Below are 12,581 nucleotides of genomic sequence, written 5' to 3'. Positions count from 1 at the left end.
ACTGAAATATGATTTTATGCTTTATTATATAGTTTTCATACGAAAATGGCTTCTTTTATATTAATTTGAGCATATTATATTTTCAAGCTATAAAGTGGGTCATGCAGGATTAAATTAAATAATAAAATATAAATTTATATTTAATAATTTATTTTAATATATTTCATTAATAAATTGGGTCTTAATTAATTAAGTAAATTGATTAATTAAAGTGGTTAAATTATATTCTTTGGTCCTCTAAATTATCTACTATTGTTGGACAGTCTGAGAGCTTTATGTTGATTACAAAATCATCCAAATGAATGACCAAGTCAACCCAAAATTTCGCTGCATGTAGATGTTCAAAAACCAAATTTTGGTTTAATTACACAAGGCCCTTAAAAAGTTGAAGAAATTGGAGATTTACCCGGAGATTTGCAATTGACCGAGTCTTGATCCTGAGGATGTTGTGGCACTTAAATCAGGAAAAAATCAACCACACTCCCAAAAATCATGGTCGGCCACTCTTGGATGAAGTTTCAAATGATGGACACTCCTATTTTTGGAAAACTAGCTCCCTTGCCTCACCTATAAATAAGACCACATTTCTCACTTATCCCTCATCCCTCATTCATCCCTCACTCATTCATTATTCTCTCCTCTTTCAATTCTCTTAGCTTTCTTTCCCCCTCACGTCTACCATCATCTTTGTAGAAGGATTTTTAGCAAATTAGCCTCTTAAAGAGCCTTTGGTTGGTCATCTCAGAGAGCCATCAGCAAAGGAGTGAAGCAAAGGAATGAAGGAGCCTCGTCAGTCAGAATCTTGAGTGATAGCCACTCTGAATCGGGTTTAATCTTTCTTTTCTTTAATTTAATTTAATGATGTTTGCTAAGTGTTCTTTGTTCTTGTTTACAACAATGATAGCTTAATTTTATTTAAGCTAGGATGATTACTTTGATTAAATAATAATTAGTTGATTAATGCTTATAATGTTTGTGCCTTAATTGATCATGTTTTCAATTAAAATCAAGTCTGTATTTCGTTCATGTGTGATTGAAATGTACCTGAATTAGCAGAGCGATCCTAACCAGACGACGGCTAATGGACACATAATTGAAATGTTCATGCTCAGTTTAGATCCTAACCAGATTGAATTGTAGGTTACATAACAACCCTAACCAGGCTTTTTTATCTACATAGTTTTTAGATTTGTGTGATTAAACTTTTTCAAACCTAACACGTCTCTATTACCTCGCATGAATATTATGAAACCCTTAGTAAATAAGGATTAGTAAAAATGTGTATTTACTAAGTAAAGGATTCCGAAAGGACCTAATGTGGTTTCTAGACTCATGAAAGATCGAGATGCCATAGAATGTTTTTCTGAATATTGATAAGCATGTGATAATAATTTGAGTTTAATTAAACTAATTGTCCTAGCTTATTTATGTTATAATATTTGATTATTGTGTTAATTCTGCTAAAATCTATTTCATTCATATAGTTGCATGTTAGGATAAATCACATTAGGGATCATTGCATCTAGATTAATTTTAAATAATTTTAATCAATGCTTCCAAATCAAATTGTGTTTCTATTTACCAAGTTGTTAATAATATTTTTGTAATTGAGTGACTTAGCACAAATACAATCCCTGTGGAGACGATAACTTGATACTTACATATTACTTGATAACGACTGTGTACACTTGCACAAACCCGAGCGTTAGAAGTTTTTGGCACCGTTGTCGGGGATTGTCAACTATTGCCATAGTCATTTTTTGTGAAATTATTTATTTTCAATTTGGTTATTTCTAATAATGCTAACTTATTCTTTTTAATTTTGTGATTTTCTTTTCAGGCGTTTATGTGCATAGATCGGATTATCGATTTACTCTTAGTAGACCCTGAAATTGAGAGAACTTTCAGACAAAGAAGACGTGAACGAATAGCTCAGAGACAAGTCGAGATAGACCTTGGAAATCAGAATCAAGACCAAGGTAATGAAGCCGATCATGTACAAAATCTCATCCTTATTGCCGATGATAGGGATCGATGCAGCAAACAATATGTTGTACCACTTTTCAATACGTTAAATCCAAGAATTAGAAGGTCAGATATTGAGGCAACCCAATCTGAATTGAAACCAGTGATGTTTCAAATGCTACAAACCGTGGGCCAATTTAGTGGTATGCCCACGGAAGATCCACATCTCTACCTTTGATTGTTTATAGAGGTGAGTGATTCATTCAAAGTAGTCGGTGTGACTAAAGACGCACTAAGGTTGAAGTTGTTTCCATACTCATTGCGAGGTCGAGCACGAGCATGGCTCAATTCATTGCCACCAAGTTCCATATCTACATGGCAAGAATTAGCAAAGAGATTTTTTGTTAAGTATTTCCTACTTAGCTAGAATGCTAAGTTGAGGAATGAGGTCCAACTTTCCAAAAATTGGATGACGAGTCTTTGTATGAGGCTTGGGAGTGATTCAAGGAGTTACTTCGTAAGTGTCCTCATTATGGGATTCCTCATTGTATCCAATTGGAGATATTCTATAATGGTCTCAATGCACATACAAGATTGATGGTAGATGCTTCTGTGAATGGTGCAATTTTATTTAAGTCTTATAATGAGGCTTATGAGATCATCGAGAGATCACAAGCAATAAATATCAATGGCCAACCAATCGAACAACTTCAGGAAGACGTATAGCTGGAGTTCATGAAGTTGATGATCTCACTTCTTTATCAACTTAGGTATCGTCTATTTCCTCTATGTTAAAGTAGTTTACCACTAATAGTGCTAATAATTTTGTAGCTCAGCCACCAAGTCTATTTGAAGCAGATTTCTGTGTGTACTGTAAGGAAGGTCATTCTTTTGACAATTGTTCATTGAATCCTGAGTTAGTGTACTATGTAGGGAACCAAAATCAAAATAGGAGTGGACAAGGACCCCAGTCCAACTTCTATAATCCTTCATGAATTAATCACCCTAACTTTTCTTGGAGCAACTAAGGAAATGGACCAAACAAAAACTTTATGCAGCATAAACTCAACCAATCTCAAGGGTTTAATCAGCAAGCTCCAAAACCACCTCAAGCTGAGGCATCAAATAGTTTGGAGAGCTTGTTGAAAGCGTACATGGCAAAGAATGACGCTTTGATCCAAAGCCAAGCAGCCACACTGAAAAATTTGGAAGACCAAATGAGTCAGTTAGCTATGGAGCTTCGTAATAGACAACAAGGAACCTTGCCAAGCGATACTGAGAATCCAAGAAATTTGGGTAAAGAACATATCAAGGCAGTGGCATCGTAAAGTGGTAAAATTCTAAAACCTCGATTGATTAATGTCGAAGATAAGCCCATTAAGGAGAATCAACCAGCTGTTGAAATTCCTACACCAAAGGAATCAAAATCTGCAAAGACTGACAAGGTAAATCCTAACTTAGTGAATTCAGATACTTTAACATCTTCTTTGGATGCAGATTTACCTACTCAGAAAAGTTGTCTAGTTCAACAGAAAGTTTCATCACCTTCATATCCGCAAAGATTGCAGCAACAAAAGTAGAAATAGGAGGTGCAATTCAAGAAGTTTTTGGATGTTCTGAAGTAACTACACATCAATATTCCATTGGTGGAGGTTCTAGAACAAATGCAAAATTATGTGAAGTTTATGAAGGATGTAATATCCAAGAATAAACGACTGAGTGAGTATGAGACTGTCGCCTTGACGAAGGAATGCAGTACATTCCTACAGAACAAGCTGCTACCAAAATTGAAAGATCCAAAAAGCTTTACGATACCCTATAACATTGGTGAATCTTACTGTGGTAAAGCTTTGTGTGACTTAGGAGCAAGTATCAACTTGATGCCTAAGTCTATTTTCAAGATGCTAGGGATAGGAGAAGTAAGACCTACAACTGTGACGCTTCAGCTAGATGATTGATCTTTAGCATACCCCGAAGGAAAGATCGATGATGTTTTGGTAAGAGCTGATAAATTTTTTTTCCTGATGATTTCATTATTCCAAATTTTAAAGCAGATAAGGAAGTGCAAATTATCCTTGGGAGACCTTTCCTAGCCACGGAAAGAACGTTAATTGATGTGTAGAAAGGCGAACTCACCATGTGAGTTCATGACAATCAGGTAACCTTTAACATTCTTAAAACGATGAAATTTCCCGATTCGGCTGAAGAGTGTTCAGTATGGAAGGGATAGAAACCTTGGTTTCTATGGAAAACAATTTTGAAGAAGATCCACTAGAGAAAGCCTTAGATCTTAACCCTTTGGAGGATGAAAAAGGTCAAGAAAACATGGCTTTGATGGTAGCCAATCTAAGAAATTTTATTCAATCCACATGGTTTGAACCGTTGGAGTTAGAAGTCAGAGAATTTGTGTAGCCCAAATTGTCAATCAAAGAACCACCCACACTCAAACTAAAGGTACTTCCTTCCCATTTGAAATACGTTTATTTAGGTGACTGTTCCACTTTGCTTGTGATTATTTCAGTAGAACTGACAAAAGATCAATAGGAGCAATTAATTGTTGTTCTAAAGAAATTTAATAAAGGAATTGGTTGGACCATAACTGATATTCAAGGTATAAACCCTTCTTTTTGCATGTATAAAATTATTTTGGAAGAAGGTGAAAGAGCTCGAATTGATGGGCAAATGAGGCTCAATCCTATTCTGAAGGAAGTTGTGAGAAGGGAAGTGATCAAATGGTTAGATGCAAGAATCATCTATCCTATTTTAGATAGTTCGTGGGTAAGTCCGGTGCAGTGTGTACCGAAGAAAGGTGGAATTACTATTGTTGAGAAAGAGCGTAACGAATTGATCCCAACAAGAACTATTACTGGTTGGAGAATTTGTGTTGACTATAAAAAGCTAAATAAAGCCACTCAAAAAGACCATTTTTCGTTACCTTTTATGGATCAGATGTTAGATCGACTGGCAGGTAATGAATTCTATTATTTTTTAGATGGTTATTCAGGATATAACCAAATAGTTGTAGCTCCGGAAGACCAACACAAAACAACCTTTATTTGTCCGTACGGTACGTTTGCTTTTAGGCGAATGCCTTTTGGTTTATGCAATGCACCTGTAACCTTTCAACGATGTATGATGGCAATATTCACTTATATTTTTAAAATTTTGTTGAGGTTTTCATGGATGATTTTTCTATTTTTGGTAACACTTATGATTTTGTTTGAGTAATTTGGCTAAGGTACTAAAGAGATGTGAAGAGATGAATCTTGTCCTCAACTGGGAGAAATGTCATTTTATGGTTAAGGAATGGATTATCTTAGGGCATAGAATTTCAAAGAAAAGAATTGAAGTTGACAAAGCAAAGATGGACGTAATTGAAAGATTACCGGCCCTAGTAAATGTGAAAGGAGTTAAAAGTTTTTTAGGCCATGCCGGTTTTTATCGAAGGTTTATCAATAATTTTTCAAAAATTTCTAAACTATTGTGTTTGTTGTTAGAGAAAGATGCAGTGTTTGATTTTAACAAAGCATGTTTAGAAGCTTTTGAAGAGCCAAAAAATGGTTAATCTCAGTCCCAATAATCATTAGACCCGATTGGAGCACACTTTTTGAATTGATATGCGATGCAAGTGATTATGCTGTTGGAGCTGTGATGGGTCAAAGAAGAAACAAAGCGTTTCACCTTATTTACTATGCAAGTAGAACCTTGACGGGAGCCCAACTCAATTATACAGTAACTGAAAAGGAACTATTTGCTACAGTTTTTACTTTTGACAAATTCCGCTCATATATTATAAGTACCGAAGTTACGGTATTTACTGACCATGCGGCTATTAAATACTTGCTCACAAAGAAAGATGCAAAACCGAGGCTAATTCGTTGAATACTTTTACTCCAAGAATTTGACCTTGAGATCCAAGACAAAAAAGGTGTTGAAAATCAAGTAGTTGATCATCTATCGAGGTTAGAGCAAGATGAGGTAACTCGATCACATGAGCCTATCAACGAGAATTTCTCGGATGGGCACTTATTTGAGGTGAGTCGAATTCATGAAACACCTTGGTTTACTGATTTTGCCAATTATCTTGCATGTGGAATAATTTCTCAAGAAATGACATACCAACAAAGGAAGATATTCCTTCATGATAGTCGATATTATTTCTTGGAGGACCCGTTCTTATTTAAATAGTGTGCAAATAATATAATCCAAAAGTGTGTAACTAAAAGTGAGATTGCTGAGATCTTATATCATTGCCATTCATCTCCAAGTGGGGGACACTTTGGTGGTTCACGTACTGCAACAAAGATCTTGTAAGCAGGTTTCTTTTGGCCTACTCTATTTAAAAATGCTTATGCTTATGTGAAGAACCGTGATAAATGGCAAAGGACCGAAAATATATCAAGGAGGAATTAGATGCCCTTGACAAACATTTTGGAGATTGAATTATTCGACGTATGGGGCACTGACTTCTTAGGACCGTTCCCTTCTTCGTATGAGATGCGCTTGACAAACATTTTAGAGATTGAATTATTCGACGTATAGGGCATTGACTTCTTAGGATCGTTCCTTCTTCGTATAGGAACAAATACATCTTAGTTGCTGTGGATTATGTGTCCAAATGGGTTGAAGCTGAAGCATACCCTATAAATGATGCTAAGGTAGTTATGTGATTCCTACATAAGCATGTGTTTACACGATTTGGGACACCAACAGCTATTATTAGTAATGAAGGTTCTCACTTTGAGAACAAATGGCTTAAGTGGTTGCTTGACAAATATGATGTGAAGCATAAGATTGCTACTGCTTATCACCCTCAATCTAATGGACAAGTTGAAAGAGTGAACCGTGAAATTAAAGGTATCCTTGAAAAGGTAGTACGCCCTAGCAGAAAAGATTGGTCTCGAAGGCTCGGTGATGCATTATGGGCCTATCGAACAACATTTAAGACACCATTGGGAATGACTCCTTATCGGTTGGTTTTTGGGAAGGCATGTCATTTTCCATTAGAGTTGGAGAATAGAGCTCACTAGGCTTTGAATAAGTTGAATTTTGATCTTAAGCAAGCCAATGAGAGAAGGATGTTACAACTGGATGAGTTGGAAGCATTGAGGTTGTTTTCCTATGAGAATGCAAAAATGTGTAAAGAAAGATAAAAAAGATGGCATAATAGTCATATACAACCTCGCGAATTTATAAAAGGATAAAAGGTGTTAGTTGTTTAATTCAAGGCTAAAGTTATTTCCTAGGAAGTTGAAATCCCGATGGAAAGGACCTCATACCATCTATCGAGTTTATCCTTATGGAGCTATTGAATTATTTGACAATTATGGAGGTACATTTAAAGTTAATGATCAATGTCTCAAGCATTATTAGATGGTGACGTTGAGCGAGTTAAATCCTCGTTCAAATTAACAGACCCTTGATTCTTCATGAACTCATTTTGTAAATAAATAAATAATTAGAATTTATTTTTTTTCAATTTAGTACATTTAATTAATTCTGTCTAATGAAATTGGAACTTAAGTAGAACCGTTGTGACCCCTCCAACCTTTTTTGGGAATTAATTTAATGTAATTTGTTAATAATAAATTTTCTATTTAAGATTTAAAATGTTTTTTTTAGTTTAATTTATTTTGTTTAATCTAAAATGTTTATATTAAAAAAGGGAGTCAAATTTGGTCCAAGTACTAATCAGTTTCTCTTTGTTGAATAAGTTTGTAAATATAGTCTGAATTTGAGGCCCAAGACAGTAGATAGGAGGAAAAAATCTACACCTATTGCCACCACTTCCATTGCTTGTCGCCCAAGTAAAGTTAATGTAGCTAAATTTTTGCTACATGTTGCCGTAGTTTTCCCTCTATAAAACCCTCTTCATTCTACTAATTTTTATATCCCTTTAAGCAATTTACTTAACCTTAAAAATCCCTAAAGTTCCTTCTTGCGCCTCTAGCCTCAAATCCCGAAAGAAAGCCCCAGTCCATTTCTTTTCTTTGCCGAAACCACCTAGTACCATTGCAAGAGAATCACTAGAGCATTAACGTCGCTACCATATGTAGCCACTATCGCCATCGCACACCACCATTGCTACCGCACGTTGCCTTCGCTGCCACAACCTCTTCGCCGTCGTAAGGTTCACCGAAGCAAATCCTACCCACTTGCTGATTTCTTTTCTTCCCTTGTAAGTAGAACTTTACTGAATTTTTGGGAAAATACCATGTCTTGCAAAAGAACTAGATCATCGAAGACTACACTTGAAAACCCAATTGTGATCAATGAAGAAGTGAAAGAGAGATTTGATTCAATTTTCAAGCATCAACCTATGATGCCAGAAAAAGGTTTTAATTTGAAGAGTAATGATTTGATGGTTGTCCCTGTGCCAATTAGAAAGATAATCAACACTCTCAATTGGGAACGATTTTGTGATGCTCGTTCACTTTCCGATGATGAACTAGTTCGAGAGTTCTATGCAAATTTGACCACATAAGATGCTACTGAGGTAATCGCTCAGAAGAAAAAGGTACCTCTTACTTCTAAGTCCATCAATAATTTGTTTAACTTACCTGATGTTGAAGAAAATGAGTACTATCCTATGATGAACAACATCAATTGGGATTTTCTTCAACAAGAGCTTGATGTTGTAACAAATCTAGGATCCCAATGGATTATAAGAAAGTATGGGAGCCATTCTTGCCAAAGGGAATACCTAAAACCAGTAGCAAAGGTATGGTTTTATTTTGTTCACTACAGTTTTATGCCTATCTCACATAGTTCCACCATCTCGATGCAACGAATGCTCTTGTTATATGCAGTCTTGATAGAAAAGTCCATTAATGTTGGGAAAATTATTCTCAAGGAGATTTATGACTGTGCTAAACAGAAGACAGGAAGTGTGTATTTCCTATTGTTAATAACTTCACTTTGCTTAAGGGCCCATGTTAAAACACAAGCGAATTTGAAGGGGAAATATGTTCAAGGGTGCATTACAAGTCATGATCTTGAAAGGTAAGTAGAGAAGGTGCATGAGCTGAATCAAGGTGAGCAAGAAGAACCAAATGAGCCAGATACTGAGGAGTCAACAAATGAAACTAAAACTGAATCAGTTACAAATACTAAAGAAGAAGAATCTGATAAGAAACCAAAAAGTCCTAAACCAGTTGAAGAATCTAAAAATGCTGAACCAAGGGTTGAGCCAGAAGAAAAACCAGTCAAGCTAAGTGTTGAACCTGAATATACAACTCCAATGCCAACCTCTGCAAGTACTTCAAGGAAATCAGAGTTGTCAAATTTGATGGATATCTGCAAGTTCATGCACAATAAACAACAAACTTACTGGAAATATGCAAAAATTAGAGATGATTCGATTCGAAATACTTTTAAGAATATCTCTAACACTTTTGTTCCTGAGTTCCCAGATGGTATCTTTGAGACATGGACGGGAGATACTGATTATACAAGCAGAGAAGGAGCTAAAGAAGACAAGGGGAATGAGTCAGAAAAATAAAAGAGAGGATTCTTGTCTTTTTATTTATTTATTTTAGGTCTTTAGGAATTTGTTTCTAGGATTTAACTTCTGCAAAATAAAACATAGCAAGCATGAATAAATGTTTTTTTTTAAAAGAAAAAGAATAAGTAATGTGGTAATGGGAATGAACATGTCTAGGATTGAATTATGAGGAAAGACTTGGTATTTAAGCAGTCTTAATGACTCACCTCTCTTTCTTTTTAACCCTACCTGGTGTTCAGTTTTCATTTATTACTTTGTTCTTGCAATGAGGACATTGCTTCTTTTTAAAGGGGGTAAGGCAAATAATTTCTCAAAATTTTTAAAATTTTCAAGTATGTTTCAATCATTTCTTTCATGAGTATGTCTTAATAAATGAATGTTTAGATAAATTCTTTGTTAATGAGATAGCTTGTATGCAAGCATGAATGATGATTTTATCTAAGTGATTGTATGTTATCATAAAGAACAGAATAATTGTATGATCTTAGTCTTAGGTAATGTTTGCCATGAAAACTTAGTTTCTTTTGAGATTAGACATGAATGAAGGTTTATATCTTTAGAATTGACTTAGTAACTTTCTTGAGGCGAAATCCTAGGTGACATGAAAATCTAAGATGATATAGGCACCATTTTCTTTGGATCGTTTGAGCCTTTTCAAGCCCACCTTATGATATTAGACCTTGAAACTATAATTTTGAGCTTAAAAGATCTGTTTATTGCAATGAACCTACATTACAAGCCATATCTCCATCTTTTGAAGTTAACCTAATTTTTTGCACCCATCTTAACTAAAGTTGTCTTGGTAAATGACATTTAAGGAAATTTTCAGAAGATGTACGTGCCCATGTTTAACAAAAAAAAATTTGCTCAGTCTCCAGAAAGGAAAAATGTATGAGCTTGAGTTCAAAATAAGTTTGGGGGTGTTCCAAAGGTTCACTTAAAGAAAAAGGTTGTATTACGAGACCAATACAAAGTTAAAGGTTAAGATTTTTAAAACTGAAATGTTCCATCTCTTAAAATCCCTACCTTTAACCGAGCCCATTACAACCTTAAAAAAGACCTATTGATTTGATGATTATGTCACCTATATTAGTAGAGAGGAAGTCCTAAGTTCAACATATGAAGATCATAAATAAGCCTTATGATTGTTTGCTTGATTGATAGGAAATTATGTTGAATGAAGAATGTTATCTGTGACTGTGACATATATGCAAACTATGATTCATGTTAACATATTTTGAGGCTTAGTATAATCTTAAGGAATGTTTGCATATGAATTACTTGTTAATAAAGAAGATTGATGAGCATGAAGCTATTAATGCATGATTATGAGACAAAGATTGATGCTACTTACACTTTTTGCAATTTTGCTTTAGCAAGACCTTGTGTTGTGCATGAACATTACTTGGGATGAGCAACGATTTAAGTTTGGGGCTGTGTAAACTAAAAAATATATAGGATTTTTTCCAATATAATTCATCACCTTTTTACTTAAATTTGTTGTTAAAACTAAGTAATTTTTAATAAGTTAATGAAATATATGAAAATATGAAATTGGGATATAGAAATTATTGAAATATGATTTTATGCTTTATTATATAGTTTTCATATAGGAAATGGCTTCTTTTATATTAATTTGAGCATATTATATTTTCAAGTTATAAAGTGGGCTATGCATGATTAAATTAAAAAATAAAATATAAAGTTATATTTAATAATTTATTTTAATATATTTCACTAATAAATTGGGTCTTAATTAATTAAGTAAATTGATTAATTAAAGTGGTTAAATTATATTCTTTGGTCCTCTAAATTATCTACTATTGTTGGACAGGTCTGAGAGCTTTATGTTGATTACAAAACCATCCAAATAGAGAACCAAGTCAACCCAAAATTTGGCTACATGTGCATGTTCAAAAAGCAAATTTTGGTTTAATTACACAAGGCCCTTGAAGAGTTGAAGAAATCGGAGATTTACCTGGAGATTTGCAATTGATCGAGTCTTGATCCTGATGATGTTGTGGCACTTAAATCAAACAAAAATCAACCACACTTCCAGAAATCATGGCCGGCCACTCTTGGATGAAGTTTCAAATGATGGACACTCCTATTTTTGGAAAACTAGCTCCCTTGCCTCACCTATAAATAAGACCCCATTTCTCACTCATCCCTCATCCCTCATTCATCCCTCACTCATTCATTATTCTCTCCTCTTTCAATTCTCTTAGCTTTCTTTCCCCCTCATGCCTACCATCATCTTTGCATAAGGATTTTTAGCAAATTAGCCTATTAAAGTGCCCTTGATTGGCCACCTCGGAGAGCCATCAGCAAAGGAGCAAAGCAAAGGAATGAAGGAGCCTCGTCAGTTAGAGTCTTGGGTGATAGCCACTCTGAATTGGGTTTAATCTTTGTTTTCTTTAATTTAATTTAAAGATGTTTGCTATGTTTTCTTTGTTCTTATTTACAATAATGATAGCTTAATTTTATTTAAGCTAGGATGATTGCTTTGATTAAAATAATTAGTTAATTCATGCTTATAATGTTTGTGCCTGAATCGATCATGTTTTCAATTAAAATCAAGTCTGTATTCATTCATTCGTGATTGAAATGCACCTGAATTAGCTAAGCGATCCTAACCAGGCAACTGCTAATGGACACATACTTGAAATGTGCATGCTCAGTTTAGATCCTAACCCGATTAAATTGCAGGTTACATAACAACCCTAACCAAGCTCTGTTATCTACATAGTTTTTAGATTTGTGTGATTAAACTGTTTCAAACCTAACACGTCCCTGTTACCTCGGTCGAATATTATGAAACCCTTAGTAAATAAGGATCAATGTGTATTTACTAAGTAAAGGATTCCGAAAGGACCTAATGTGGTTTCCAAACTCATGAAAGATCGAGTTGCCATGGAATGTTTTTCCAAATATTGATATGCATGTTGATAATAATTTGAGTTTAATTAAAGTAATTGTGCTCGCTTATTTATGTTATAATTTTTGGTTACTGTGTTAATTCTGCTAAAATCCATTTCATTCATATAGTTGCATGTTAGGATAAATCACATTAGGGATCACTGCATTTAGATTAATTTTACATAATTTTAAT

General features: G+C 34.5%; 1 non-coding gene across 1 annotated transcript; it reads right to left on the bottom strand.

Annotated features, from left to right (window-relative positions):
* Positions 1-2,398: 2,398 nt before the first annotated feature.
* On the bottom strand, positions 2,399-2,504 carry LOC128281303 (small nucleolar RNA R71). The gene has a single exon (XR_008271516.1). It is a non-coding gene; the product is annotated as a small nucleolar RNA R71 (small nucleolar RNA).
* Between the last annotated feature and the right edge of the window lie 10,077 nt (positions 2,505-12,581).

This window comes from Gossypium arboreum, chromosome 9 (assembly GCF_025698485.1).
Source record: "Gossypium arboreum isolate Shixiya-1 chromosome 9, ASM2569848v2, whole genome shotgun sequence".
Lineage (NCBI taxonomy): Eukaryota > Viridiplantae > Streptophyta > Magnoliopsida > Malvales > Malvaceae > Gossypium > Gossypium arboreum.
Note: the sequence above shows the minus strand (reverse complement) of the source record. Positions and strands in the feature narration are given on the sequence as shown.